The sequence below is a fragment of the Mustela putorius genome, unplaced genomic scaffold, assembly GCF_011764305.1.
Source record: "Mustela putorius furo isolate JIRA1106 unplaced genomic scaffold, ASM1176430v1.1 tig00000145_pilon_pilon_pilon, whole genome shotgun sequence".
Taxonomy (NCBI): domain Eukaryota; kingdom Metazoa; phylum Chordata; class Mammalia; order Carnivora; family Mustelidae; genus Mustela; species Mustela putorius.
The window spans coordinates 5474246-5489328 of NW_025421294.1; the positions used below are offsets into that span (position 1 = coordinate 5474246).

The 15083-nt window shown below is 41.1% G+C and overlaps 1 non-coding gene across 1 annotated transcript; it reads left to right on the forward strand.

The window, feature by feature from the left end:
- Nucleotides 1-14423: 14423 nt before the first annotated feature.
- On the forward strand, nucleotides 14424-14567 carry LOC123390860. The gene has a single exon (XR_006605455.1). It is a non-coding gene; the product is annotated as a U4 spliceosomal RNA (small nuclear RNA).
- Nucleotides 14568-15083: the final 516 nt, after the last annotated feature.

The following is a 15083-nucleotide window of genomic DNA, read 5'->3' on the forward strand; positions in this document are numbered from 1 at the left end:
GATGAATTATAAGCATGTGACTATAAGCATGGATTCTGCCTTAGTTGCACCTTTGAGATTTAATGGCAGAATGGAGCACATGGGCTTGTGGAAGAGGTCACATCTGAGCTAGGATTAGTAATGATGTGGTGAGAATAATGGAGTGATAGGAGATCTTCTAGTGATAGGAGGCTTCTCAGAGAAGAAAAAAGGTGCTGGTCAAATGTGTGGGGATTTTATTAAGGAGATAACTCTGAAGAACATGAAAGGTTTGGTTTTGTGGAGCTGGTTGAGGCTGAAGGACATAAAACTTTATAGGCTATATCAATTCAATGTTATATCTTTCTTCACTGGGAGCCAAAGAATACATGGCAAGACTAATAGAGTATTTGCTTTAACTTTGTTATGACTTTTAATAGTATGGCTTTGAGCAGATTGCTTATAGTCTCTAGATTTTCACTTCCTCTTCTTTTTTTCTTTAATTTTAAATTTTTTATTAACATATAATGTATTATTAGCCCCAGGGGTACAGGTCTGTGAATTGCCAGGTTTACACACTTCACAGCACTCACCATAGCACATACCCTCCCCAATGTCCATAACCCAACCACCATCTCCCTACCCCACTCCCCCCAGCAGCCCTTAGTTTGTTTTGTGAGATTAAGAGTCTCTTATGATTTGTCTCCCTCCCAATTCCACCTTGTTTCATTTTTTCCTTCCCTACCCCCCAAAGCCCCCACTTTGCCCCTCAACTTCCTCATATCAGGGAGATCATATGATAATTGTCTTTCTCTGATTGACTTATTTCGCTAAGCATAATACCCTCTAGTTCCATCCATGTCATTGCAAATGGCAGGATTTCATTTCTTTTGATGGCTGCATAGTATTCCATTGTAGATATATACCACCTCTTCTTTATCCATTCATCTGTTGATGGACATCTATTCGCTTCCTCTTCTTACATATCTAAGACCATTTTTGCCAGAATTGAAGCCCCCTCCAAAGTGAATATTTAATAGTAGTTCCCCACCTCTATGAATCAGGCAGTGTGCTAGGTACTTAAGATACAAAGTTTATCATGACAAGGTCTCTACCCTCAAGAACTCATATATTCTGTCGGGGGAGAGCACAGTAGTCAACAGGAATTACAATACAAATCAGAGTAATGATGAAGGTCCACAAAAGCATCCCAGCTTGGGTAGGGCTGGGGAGTTGCAGAGGAAATCAAGGAAGATTCTCAGAGGAGAGTAGATTTGTTGCAGATCACAGGGGTGAGTCTAAGTGTTTAGATAGAGAAAGCAGGGAAGTCATTTTTAGTCAACTGAGAAGCATGGACAATGGTGTAGGTATATGAACACTTTCAGCCAGGACTAGTAACATGTCTAGGTACTCTGGGAGGATGGGTCATGGTGATCTGACCCTTCTGTTGCCCCCGATACTTGCTCTGTCAGTTGACTCCTCCCTCTCAGTAGCTTCAGGATCCCTTTACATAGGCCACTTCTCTTTGGTCAAAACCTATAAACTCAAGTCTTCTCAGAGATTTGATAATTTTCCTTGTTTGTCTGTTTCTCCATCTATTGTCCTTTGACTATCTTTCCTTCCTTTTCACTCTCGGTCTCCCTCTTCTCCCTTTGTAACTCAATCTCAATCAATCTTTCTTTCTTTTAAAGATTTTATTTATTTATTTGACAGACAGAGATCACAAGTAGGCAGAGAGGCAAGGGAGGGGGGTGGGGAAGCAGGCTCCCTGCCAAGCAGAGAGCCAGATGTGGGGCTCAAAGCCAGGACCCTGGGATCATGACCTGAGCCAAAGGCAGAGGCGTAACCCACTGAGCCACCCAGCACCCCTCAATCTCAGTCTTTCTTACTCAATCTCCAGGGCCTTAGGTTCCTTGTCCATCCCTCTGCTAATCTATTCTTACCGCAGGTTGCCGGGGGCTAACAGATGGCCAGAATCCATAGCTCCTTTTTCTGTTCCTTTCTTATTTACCTCTGTAATAGTTAGCCCTTTGCCGCTTCTTCCCAAATCTTCTATCTCACTATCCTTTCAGAATCTCTTGAGTCTTCTGTCACCTTTGCCAGTCCTTTTCTGCTGCCCAACCCTGAAGTTTAATGCTTCCTAGCATTCTTTTCTGAGCTCCATTTTTACAACCAACAACTCTCTCGGAGTAATGTCCCTCTCTTGGGGTTTCAATTTACCTCCCTCCATTATTCTAGCGATTCTGGAACCCTTATCTGTGGCCTCTGCCTCTTGCCTGGGGTTCCATGTCACGTTTCCCATCTCCTACTGAGGACTCCATTTTTCTGTTCCTCAGGCATCTCTAAGTGAATATATCTCCAATCAAACTTATTAGCTTTTCCAATAATCCTATTTCCCATATATCCTATATATACTTCCTATATATCCATTTCCATCTCAGTGTCCAAACTTGAAACCTGGGAGGGGTCCTTACAGCCTCCTTCTCTCTCTTCCATATCCAATTTATCAACAAGTCCTTTTATTCCTTTCTATTTATCTCATGAGTTTTTTTTCTCCTCGTCACTATCTGAGATCCTGATCACTATTGAACTGATCAGCTTTCTTTTTTAGTGGGGGGGTCAGCTTTTTCGTTCGTATCCTTTCTTTTCCTTTCACTCCACTCAAATCTATCTTCAAGTATCTTTCAGAGGGATCATTCTAAACTACATTCATTCCAACATGAGTGATGTAAATCATTCCACATTCCTGATTGAAAAATGTGTTTTCTATTACCTAAAACAGTAGTTATCCTTCTTCACAGAGACTTTTTCATGTCGAAACACCTGGTGTATGCCCACGTGTTAGCTATACTCTTGGTGCCTGTTGATTGAGAAAGCACATCAACCAAAAGCTACTTCAAATTCAGCGACAAGTTTATTCTGTTATTAACAAATATAGCATTGACATCCATTGACCAATAATATATATTCAGAAACATAAGACATATTTCATCTGAAGGCCATGAATGGTGGATTCTTGGACTCCTTGCAATAACTACTTCCTACTAGTCAGGAACCACTGCCTTAAAGATGACATCCAAATTAATTAATGAGCTATATAAGGTAATTTAAACATTTTTTTTTTCTTGAGAGAGAGAGAGAGAACCTGCAGTTGAGTGTGGCGGGTGGTGGTGGGGAGGGGAGGTGGAGTGGGGAAAAGGGCAAAGGGAGAGGGAGAGAGAGAATCGTAAGCAGGCTGCATGCCCAGGACAGAACCCAAGGTGGACTTTGACTTTATGTTCCTGAGATTTTGACCTGAGCTGAAATCAAGAGTTGGATGTTCAACCAACTGAACCAACTCAGTGTCCTGTAAAGTGATGTTTCCACTCTCATCTCTAGTCACTTTGCCGTCCTTGCCTTCTTGTCACACCACGTTGCCTCCACAAGTTGCTCCTTTTCCTCCGGTTCCTCACTCATCACTTTTTCAGGAATTCCCTTCCTTCCTTTCCTCTATCTAAAACATCCGTACCTTATCCCTCAAGACCTGACAAAAATGTCAGGAGAGAAGACTTATTTAGATTCCTCTTAGAGTTATTTGTTCTTTGATGCAACTCATAACACTTTGTGCATCATCTCTAGCAAAGCACTTATTACATATTATATTAGGATGTTTTTTACATTTATCTCTCTCCCTAGATTCTGGGCTCCCGGGTGGCAGAGTCTGGGTCTTATTCATCTTTGTATCCTGGCCTCCCAGAATAGTGCTTGGCATATGGTAAGTGCTGTGGTATATAGTAAATGTTGGTGGATTCATAGTAACTATTAGAATATCTCTGGCAACCTTAGAGCAGCATCAAAGAAAAGCAAAATCCCAGCCCTGAATGCCTAGCTCTTTCCTCGAAACTACCACTCTATGCTTCTGAAGCGTCTGCAAGCATCTCTATGCAGGGACAAATAATGATCAATCTTACACTTATCCATAAACTTGTAGAAAGTTACAGCTATAAATAACTGTAGCTGTCATGCAATATGAGTCCTTCACATTACAGACTGGGAAATCGGCATTGAGACTTTCCTTTTCCACATCCAGCATCACTCTTTTTAGCTTTCTCCATATTCTGGTCCCTGATTCATTTTCTTTGGATCCCGACTTGTCTACATTCCTCCTAAATTGTTGGAATAAGTCACTCATTTACAGAAGGTATAAAATTTGTTTTAGTCCCTAATATACAAATGCCTGCAATCCATAGATAGTGTATATTTTTAAATGATTTAGACATTTTAATCTTCCTCCTGGCCCCAAGTTCTTCACTGGGCAGTATCTAAGGAGGAACAGCATTGGCAGATGTGAATTCAAGCTTCCTTTACTTCTCTTGCCCAGACTGTGAGGGAAGTGAATGGGCAGCAAAGTGCCAAAGGCAAGCGGCCAGAGAAGAGCAGCAACCTGGACATCCAACCTCTGGAAAAGTGAAAATCTACTGAGGCCCACTCACATTTCAGAGATTATAACCTGTCTGGTTTGTATAACCTCTGAGCCTTGAGCCTCAAATACCAGGTGTCAAACAGGAGATGGGTATTTTTGTGGCAATGTGGATGTATTTGGTGGGGGCGTGGGGGGGATATTTATATGGAACCATGAAGTAAGTGACTTGAAGGAGAATGTGGAGAAAATTTGTCTTGGGCAAGAGGCTAAGCCACTAAAGTATCTTCAGGGTGCTGTGTATAACATGGAAAAAATTAGACTTTCTTCTGTTGCATCCAACTGACTACATGGTCACTTTGAGAACAGGAAAGTGGTAGTTATTCTTGAAGAAGTGTGCAGGAGAAAATTTAGCAAGAGGAAGTTATAACTGAGGACTTCTGAAGCGTCTGCCCCAGATCTAAAATAGATTACTGCCTCCCTATGGAGGAAAAACCTGGGCATCTCACTGAATTTAAATGAGGTATTATTGTTAGTTATTAAAAATGAAAATCCTCCTACATCTAGTTGCCTGGGGTGTGCAAGCATCCTTACCAACCTGTATTCTATCTTTTGGCAAGTAAAAGTGACCTGAACTCATCTATTTATACAGATTCCTAACTCTAGGGGTGGAAATTGTCAGGCTTCCAAATTCAAGTCTAGGGAGGTTAGAATCCTTATTGTACAAAGCTTGTCCATCAAATAAAGCTGGTGTTAATTAACTCTGGCATTCCTAAATTCATTTTGCATATTCAAAGGTTGCTATGAAGGCTGGGTCTTAAATAACAAATGCACAGACAGCACCATTAAGCAGAATGCAGGCATCACATAGTTTTCCTTGTGTTGCTTCTGTTACCAATCAAGCATGCAGATGTGAGACTAGAGCATTTCTGCTCTAGTAAGTCCCACAAAAGATGCTGTTCATTGATCTTGGCAGTGGTTAGTACTATTCTAAGAAGGCAGCTGTGCATGGCAGAGCTCACTGTTATAGCTCAAAATCTGTCCTTTCTTAACACTTGCAGGACATTAGGTTACGGCATTCAGAAGGAAATAGAACAGATAGAAGGGTACATTGAGAAACAACAGTTAAAATGCTATGACTTATAAAATCCCTTATGTGCAGCACAATGTTTTCAGTTATTAAATGAACATAATTAAAGAGCAATTTGCTTGCATTGTTAGTACTGTTGTATATTCCTACCATATTGGTCAGTTTTAACTTTTTTTTTTTATAGATTTTATTTATTTATTTGACAGACAGAGAAAGATCACAAGTAGGCAGAGAGGCAGGCAGAGTGAGAGGAGGAAGTAGGCTCCCTGCTGAGCAGAGAGCCTGACCCTGGACTCGATCCCAGAACCCTGAGATCATGACCTGAGCTGAAGGCAGAGGCTTTAACCCACTGAGCCACCCAGGAGCCCTAGTTTTAACTTTTTGTAGACAACTTGCAACTAGTGCAGATGAATAGTAGTTCATGGATATATTTAAATCTAAAACAAGAGGTTTACATGATATTTTAGAAATTTTAGTTAGCACGTTTCAAGTTATAGTAACTTCAACAAATACCCTATGTAAACAGAATATTTGGATATAAAGTAAGCCACCAATGCAATATCTGAGAGGTTGGTCTTCTTTTTTCATGTGATCCTTTTCTGGGCAACAAAATTGCAAACTCATTTGCAGGCGATTCGGAGGCACACAGAGAAATGCCCATGGATTCAGTTCAGGAGTACACTGACCTACTAGGACAAGAATGGCTTTGTCTGGGCTCACGTGACCAAAAACTGCACACAGTCTCTAATGATAGACATACCTTTTTCCTTTTGATTATTGGCAGGATGCCCACTGTAAACGGACAGCAGGCTGGGTGCTGAGCAGAGTTGGAGAATGAGAAGGTAACGGAGCAGTTTTTCTTCTTTCTCCCCAATGTTACATAATGTAGATTCATTTACTCCTTAAGTCACCAGGCAAATATCCGGCTATCCTTATGTACACTGTAATCACCCTCTTTGCTAGTGCTTCCGGAATAAAACACTATTTGCATCCAGACATCACATGTTTTTGTCTTTGCATATATGCTAGAGTCTAATGAGCCTGATTCATTCCATGGTATTATGGCAAGAACATCGTTGGATCTGCATCTTAAGGCTTTAAAATAGAGATTGGGGTTTTGAATTGAGAGCCTTTTCTCCCCCTTCATTTGCAGATTATTCCCTTTTTTCCTATTCTGCGTTAAACCAGACACTCCTAAAAGAGTCTGTACCTCGAACAGACCGGGCATTGTTGGGAATACATGGGCTGCAGTTCCATAGAAATCCTGTCCATGAGTCAGAAAGCAAACACCAGGCCTGTTGTATTGATTCTATGATGTGGGTTACTAATATAACACCTGACGTGTGTGAGCTGGCCAAGAGCTGCTCCCTCAAGAGTTGCTGGGCAGAAGGCTGGAAGGGTTGCAGCTAATTGGAAGTATAACCCATGACTGTTTAGGGGAGGCAAAGTCGTGCCATTTGAGAGCCAGGCCTTTCCCTTCTGTTTCTCAGTGGGGATGCTATTTTCTTAATAGTGTCCATGGCTTTATTGCAGTCAGTGGAAGACAAGAGGCCATTTGTTTCCTGTACATCAATCACCATGGACCCGAGATCTCAGGGTATGCTCATCAGAAGGGAGGCTGCACGAGCCCTGCTCCTAAATTCTTGGAGAACACTCAAACAAGTCAGCTAACTGCAAGAGCCCAATTTATCAGACTCTATGGTGGATAGAGGTGTGAAGAAAAACCCAGATGTCTTCCAATGAGTAAGCAAAATAGATTGCTCGTCTGTCATTGTCTATGGTATCATGGACCTGCTATAATCTGAGGTCAGCAACCTTCACCTTCCAGCCTGATTTTGTATAGCAAACAAACTAAAAATGACTTTTACATTTTAAAAGCATTGTTAAAAACAAAAACAACAACAAATTAAAAGCAGAGAACAGGGGCCAGAGACTGTACGTGGTCCATGAAACCTGAAGTATTTACTATCTGGCCTTCTATGGAAAAAAATGTCTAAGCTGTGAAGGCATGATAATGAGAAATTGTGTATTTCTAGCTGCCTCGTTCCTTCTCTCCCCCTCTCAGTCCATCTGAGTTGTCAGCTGGCCCAGGGGAGGACTCTGGCTCACTTAAGAGAGTCCTTCTGGACCAGGTGTGGTTTTGAGATTCCTGCCCCACTTTCAGGCGGGCCTGACCACAGTAAGGCCATGCCTGGTGTTCCGGAGGTAAAGGGGTGGAGAAAAGTTAGACTGAACATGTATTTGAACAGTCCCCTCCAAGTTCCCAGCCCATGACAGGCCTGCCACAGCCGCCCAGCTTCTCAGCGAGCACACACATTTATCAGATCTTTTGAGCCATTCGATACTTGGGTGTTTTTCTTCCAATGCCTTTTTTGAAGAGCTGGCCCACCTCCAGTGTTTTGGGAAGATAAGATTCTAAATTAATTCCTAAAGTTTCGGTAAGATAGAGACTGCCTTTCAATCCGGGTTCTTCCTCTTTGTTCTTTGATCCAAATCCCCAGAGAGTCACGGGTGTCTCTCCTGCTTCAGCTCTGTCTGAATGTTGCCAGTGAGGTCTGCTGATGTGCCCCTAGGTTGATGACCAGGAATGGGGCCGGGGAGGGGAAACATCCTTCCTCTTTCATCTTGCTTTCTCTTTGGGCCAAACATTCTCTTCTTGAAGGATTATGAATCTCAAGGCTAGGTATGCCTCACATAAACAGACTGACTTAAAAACCTGGGATTCCAAGAAGCTTCCAGATGGGGCACATCCATCCCCATTTCCCTGTGACTCTCATCTCCCCCTTATCCTCTTTGGTGTTGAAGGTCCTGGTTCAGGCCTTCATCGCCTGTCACTAAGACCAGAGTAGTGACCGCATCACTGGTGACTCAAATCCAAGTCCACCTCAGCCTACTCTGCACCCTGCTTCTGGGGAGCTGAACACCTGGCTGTGTTCCCATAGCCTACAGAATAAAAGTTCAATTCTCTCATGGCAGCTTGAGATCTGCCTACTTTTCCAGTGATCTGCCTACTTCCTTACCTCATCTCCCATTTGCATCTATTTTTTTAAAGATTTTTTAAATATATTTTTTTAAATTTTTTTATTATTTGACAGGCAGAGAGGCAGGCAGAGAGAGAGAGAGATGGAAGCAGGCTCCCTGCTGAGTAGAGAGCCCCATGCGGGACTCAGTCCCAGGACACTGGGATCATGACCTGAGCCGAAGGCAGAGGCTTTAAGCCATTGAGCCACCCAGGCGCCCCTTTTTGCATCTATTTTTTTTTTTAAGAATTTATTTATTTATTTGACAGAGAGAGATCACAAATAGGCAGAGAGGCAGGTAGAGAGAGAAAGGAGGAAGCAGGCTCCCCGCTGAGCAGAGAGCCCGATGCGGGACTCGATCCCAGGACCCTGGGATCATGACCCGAGCCGAAGGCAGTGGCTTAACCCACTGAGCCACCCAGGCGCCCCTGCATCTATTTTTTTTAAACATGGTTACAACTGTGTCATTCCTTAGCAGACTGACACATCTATGCCTTTAATCATGTGGGTGGCACCACCATCTAAAAATGCCCTACCTGCTCTTTTCCTAGTGTGTTTCACTAATACCTAATCATCTTTCAGCTTGGAGATCAGGTTCATGTTAAGGATTAAATTGCATCTCCCCAAAAGATACAGAAGCCCTAACCCCCAGTACCTTTGAATGTGACCTTATTTGGAAATAGGGTTTTTGTAGCCATTCAAGTTAAGATGAAGTCAGTAGGGCCAGCCCAATCAAAAATGACTGGCACCTTCTAAAAAAGGCAAATTTGGACACAGATTTGCATGGAGGGATGATGATGTGAAGAACCTGGGAGAATGCCACCTATAAGCCAAAGAATGACAGGCTATCAGAAGCAAGGAGAGAGGCCTGAAGCCAGTTCTTCTACAGCCCTCAGAATGAACCCTTGATCTTGGATTTAGGCTCCACAACTCTGAGAGAATAAATTTCTTTTGGTAAGCCACACAGTGCGTGGTACTTTGTTAAGGCAGCCCTAGCAAACAAGTGTGGGTCATTTTGACTGGAGAGCCTTTCTTGGTTCACATACAAGGCAAAATGGACTTTTGTGTGCCCCAGCTTATTCTAGATATATCCCATTATGCCAGCAGCCATATACAATAAAGCTGTGCATTCAATTTATAATGCATATGCAGATCACCTGGTAATCTTGTTAAAGGGCAGATTCTGATTCCTTTGGTCTGGGTTGGGGTCTGAGATGCTGAATTTCTAGCAAACTCCCAGGTGATACTGATGCTGCTGATCCACGGGCCATACTCTGAGTGCCAAGGCTTTAGGACACTTGTTAACATGCGTAGTCATGATGCTGTACCATGCCCGAGGGCAAGATCTAGGTCTTTAAATACCTCATACTTGAGGCAGTGCTGGGAATATGACAGGCACTTAATAAATGTTGGTTGGATGGTTAGTGAACCGATAAATGAATGAATCTATGTTACTAGACTTGTTCGTTGGTATCGAAGGATTCATGTTCATTCCCAAGATATGTTGGACATACAATAACTGCCCTGCCAAATGTCTCACAGCTTTCCTACCCTTCACCTGTTTTACTTGTTTGAAACTCAGGGAGAAAATCTGCTCTTGGGTGCCTGGACGTCTCAGTTGGTTAAGCAACTGCCTTTGGCTCAGGTCATGATCCTAGAGTCCTGGGATCGAGCACTGCATCGGGCTCCCAGCTCCGCAGGAAGTCTGCTTCTCCCTTCTCCCTCTGACCTTCTCCCCTCTCATGCTGTCTCTCTCAAATAAATAAATAAAAATCTTAAAAAAAAAAAAAGCAGCTCCTATCACACACGAGGAAAAACATTCTTGAAGGCCTCAGTGGTGGTAGGGGAGGTTTATTGCTCATTCGTCAACTATATTGAAGTCAGCTCTTTGACACTGTTTGGCAAGAGTCACCCCCTTCCTCCATCCATCTTCCACTTCTACTCTTTGTGAACTGCCCAGAAGGTGACCACTGAGAGCCAGAGGACAGGCAAGCAATGTACATAACTGAGCTCCTGGTAGGAATTGGCTCTGTGCCCTTGAAAGAGCTTACTGGGGTAGGTGTTATTATGCCTAGTGGGGGACAGAAGCAGGAGTGAAGCAGATTTAGCTTCACGATCTGTGTCTTTTCCATTGCACTGTGAAAGAGACAGCCAGTGCTCTAACCCACCATGCTGAAGCTATCTCTGTGTCCTTCTCCCCTCCCAGCAGAAAATAGACAGTAGTAGCTCTTACTTTCCAGCTAAGAGGTGAGTACTCAGCTGCTTTCTAGGCTCTTCCTATTCTGGTAGTCACAGAGCTGTCTTGGTTTTCTGGCATCTTCAAGAAACAGGATGTTCAGGGGCACCTGAGTGGGGTTCAGTTGGTTGAGCGTCTGCCTTTGGCACAGGTCATGATCTTAAGGTTCTGGGATCGAACCCTGAATTGGGTTTTCCACTCAGTGGTGAGTCTGCTTCTCCTTCTGCCTCTGTGTTCCCTCTCCCTTGGTGATTGCTTTCACTCTCCCTAAAATAAATAAAATCTTTAAAAAACAACAACAACAAAGAAACAGGATGTTTCTTCCTGTAAGTGATTCCTTTCAATTTAAAAAATTGTTTTAACAATTTGGGATAGAATAATTCTGACATACAGTATACTGGTTTTGCCTTCTTCAATAAGCTCTGAATGCCTCAGGGCCATTGTGAAGGATTGTCATTCCTAACACTGTGCTGAAATTTATGCATATTTTCAGATATTTCTGAAAATAGTGAACTGTTTGCCCCTACAGTAAGTGGTGTCAGACTCAATATATTTTTTAAAGATTTTATTTTTAAGTAATCTCTACACCCAATATGGGGCTCAAACTCACAAGCCCAAGATCAAGAGCCATAAAGTCTACCAGAGTCTACCTGACTACCTGTCTCCCAGACAGGTGCCAAGACTCAATCTTTTCTTGGACAGTAGTTCTTTTGTAGTTTTTTTTTTTCTATTCATCCCTTAATCTAAAGACTATCAGTTATTCTCTGTTGCTGCTGTCAGTGAATTTGCTTCTACTGTCTTGTTTCTCATTGGTTCATTCGGTTCTCAAGGATGAGAAGAATTGATTGAAAGCCTGTTAGAAATATATGCAAAATAAAAGTGAATAGGACATGAACCAAACATCTAAGACGTTTCCTTCTGAGTTAGTTTAAGAGATTCATTGCCTTTAAAATAAATGTTTTTATTCTCCCAGAAGTTTCAGTGAATTTTCTGGTTCTGAGCATGGTATTTCCAAGTTAAGGTCTTTTCAGAAATAGTATCTATTAAGGTGCATTGGTGCTGTACAATATATTAGCTTTAGACTCCTTCCTGCCCATAAAACAGCTAATAACAGTAAATACTCGCTAATCTGGAACAATGCAAAAGAGAAGACATTCTGAAGTAATTTTTTAAGACCTCTTTTAAAGTACTTAAAAAAAAATCATGTGGGTCTCTTGCTTTCTGAATCAAAAAGTGACTCACATTAGCTGCTAAGAAAATGTTGGATGTATTCTGTTGAGTAGACAACAGTATTCATTTGGCTTTAAACAGTATGTCCAAACACTTTATTGTCTTAAGTAATTTAAACCTAATGTTGTAATCTTTCAGTGTATTTTCCCCTATAAAATCATTTCTAAATAGTAAAAAAATAAACTCTAGCGTCAATCAGGTTAGATTATTGCAAATTCCTCATGAATAGGGTCTCACTTTACTATATCTGTTTCTTTCTATCGTTCTTTCTTTCTTTGTTAACTGCGAAAGCCTTGTCTCAGTGACCTTTTGGCATTTCACAATTAAGGTTTTCCCATACCTTCGGGAAGAAATTTTAAAACTGAAAGGTAATTTTATTTATGCCTCCTTATCAAAGTATATGCTAAAACTTCTCATTTTGAAAAATCAGAGGAGAGCAAAGGAAGAAGAATCAAAGATGAAGAAAAAAGAGGTAATTGGTCAAAATTCAGTGTGGTGTATGTATAGCAGGCTAGGGGCCAGAGGACAGGCCCTGCTTGGATTCACTGGAATGTTCCTGTGGGTAATGAATGGAAGGTACAGCCCCTGGAGGCAGACTATTTCTTCTTGGTACTTACAGACCAATGACCCTTAGGTTTATCTGAAAAATCAGCATTTGAAAAGTCAATGTGATTTATCTAAGAAGAAATCAGTACCAGCAAATTAGTTCTTTTAAACATAGAAACAAACTGTAAGGGTTTTTTTCTACCCTGGACTTTTCATTCCAAAGAGCTTTGAATAAAGAGATGCACTACCAACTAAGAGTACATTCATCTCAGATAATGCAACAAGTTTCAGTTCTAACAGGATTTCCTGGTGTAACAGAAGCTTTCCCTAACAAAATAATTGTAGTCTAGAGGAAACAAGGAAATTAGGCTTTAAGAGTCTCTTTTCTTACTTTTTATTCTTTTGGCATAAAAGTACAGGGGCTTTTTTCTTGTTTTAAGATGTTTTTATGATTAATGAGATGGACTAACGTGTTGGAGGTTAAAGCTAAACACACAAGGGAAAACATGCTGTTTACAGAAATTTGCAATTTACTAGCCAGAACCACGTTTGTTGGGCAAAAAGCCTTCATAAAATAATTACGAAAATAAATAGTTAACTTTGATTTTTGTTGCTCACGTAGAAAAATTAAGGGCCATTTTTTAGGAAATAATAGTACTACCAACAACAACAAAAAGAATAAGGACAAGAAAAGAAAAAAGACATTTTTGTAAGATGTATGTTCACACAATCTAAAAAATTCTGAATAGGTGCCAATTGTATACTTTCCTAAATTTCAGTTGTTTTTAAACACTCTTTTACCAACCTTATTTTTTCTTATTTTGATTTAGGAAAAAAAGGCTACTACCCTACAGTGCTTCAAAGAGTAGGAAAGTCTCTATCAATAATCTTTAAGCTTTCTGCTCAAACACATCAAAAGGTTTTAACTATCAGTTTGTCCCTCAGTCAGTGAGATGGTCTTCTTTTTATGCTCGGAAAGATATAGACTGCTTCCTGACTGTGGGAGAGAACATGTAAATTATATTTGTCTATGCCTACAATTCCTGCATCTTCCCAAGTTGGAAGTGTCTAAATCAGAAATGAAGAGGAAAAAAAGGAAAATCTAAATGTCAATGAGATTCTTCGTAGTTTGTGAAAACACCATGATGCTATCTTTCTAACTAGAAAAGATTTTTCAGGAAGCCTTGTCTTTTTAAAACTCTCTTGTTTCTGTATATCTTTGAAGCTTAAATTTTTGTACAAATTTACCAAGCTCCTTATTGTTTTCAAAACTGCTTCTCCAAGAAGCTTAGAACTTTTTTTTTTTTTTTTTGCAGAATTTATAAATAGATTTGAACAGACATTTTAACTAAAAAGCCAGGATAAGGGGGCACCTGGGTGCCACAGTTGGTTAATCATCCAACTCTTGATTTCAGCTGAGGTTGTGATCTCAGGATGGGTGTGGTGCTCAATGTGGAGTCTGCTTAACCTTCTCCCCCTGTTCCTCCACCTCCCTCGTGTGTGTGTGTGTGTGTGTGTGTGTGTTTATTTGTGTATTGTTCTTAATTAATGCTGAGATATTTAAGTAAGTGTTTCTAAGTAAATTTGATTCTTTATTTTATTTTTAATTTAATTAATTAATTTTAAGTAATTTCTGTACCCAAACTGGGGTTTGGAATCACAACCCTAAGATCAAGAGTCACCTTCTCCTCTGACTGAGCCAGTCAGGCACCTCTGATTCTTTATTCTATTTTTATTTTTATTTTTTTAAAGATTGTATTTATTTATTTGACAGAGATCACAAGTAGGCAGAGAGGTAGGCAGAGAGAGAGAGAGAAGCAGGCTCCCTGCTGAGCAGAGAGATGGATGCGGGGCTCGATCCCAGAACCCTGCCCTGAGCCGAAGGCAGAGGCTTTAACCCACTGAGCCACCCAAGCACCCTGATTCTTTATTTTAAACAATCTTAGCTTTGCGCAGTGGCAGTATCGTAGCCAATGAGGTTTATCCGAGGTGCGATTATTGCTAATTAAACAATCTTAACTTCCCTCTCAAGATAGAGTTTATGGGTAAGAAACTCCCGGTCTCAATGTTCCAATGACCCAACTTTCTAATTACTCCTACTGCACCCCCGTAAAGCCCCAGAGTCTTTCCTCAAAAGAGGCTCCTCCAGTCAGTTCTACTGCCCTTACTGGTCTTCCTTCTTCAGTGAGGCAACAAATATTTCATGTGGTGCCAAAGGGGACAGACTCTTTTCCTTCCATACTCAAGTACCTCACCCATGTTCACTGTAGAAATGGATTTTGTCTTGCTGTGAGAATCCTGTTCATTTGAATTGGGTGTTCTGTTAGCTTTTTGTAGTAAGGGAAAAGCATTTCAACAATCCCTACTCTTCTGCTGGAAAATACATCTCACCCCGGTCTGTTATCTTCTTTTTGTGTGGAGTGAGGTAAAGAAGTGATTTATCCTCTCAACTTGCACGCTCTGCATTGTCTCGCTGACTTCCCTTCCAGGCTCTCCATGGGATTTGAGAATTTATATTTCCTTGCTTTTGTTTGCTGATTGTATAAAGGATTTTTATCTTCTTGTTTCAAGTGAAGTCTCACCAGCTTGGATTTCCTTTCTTTA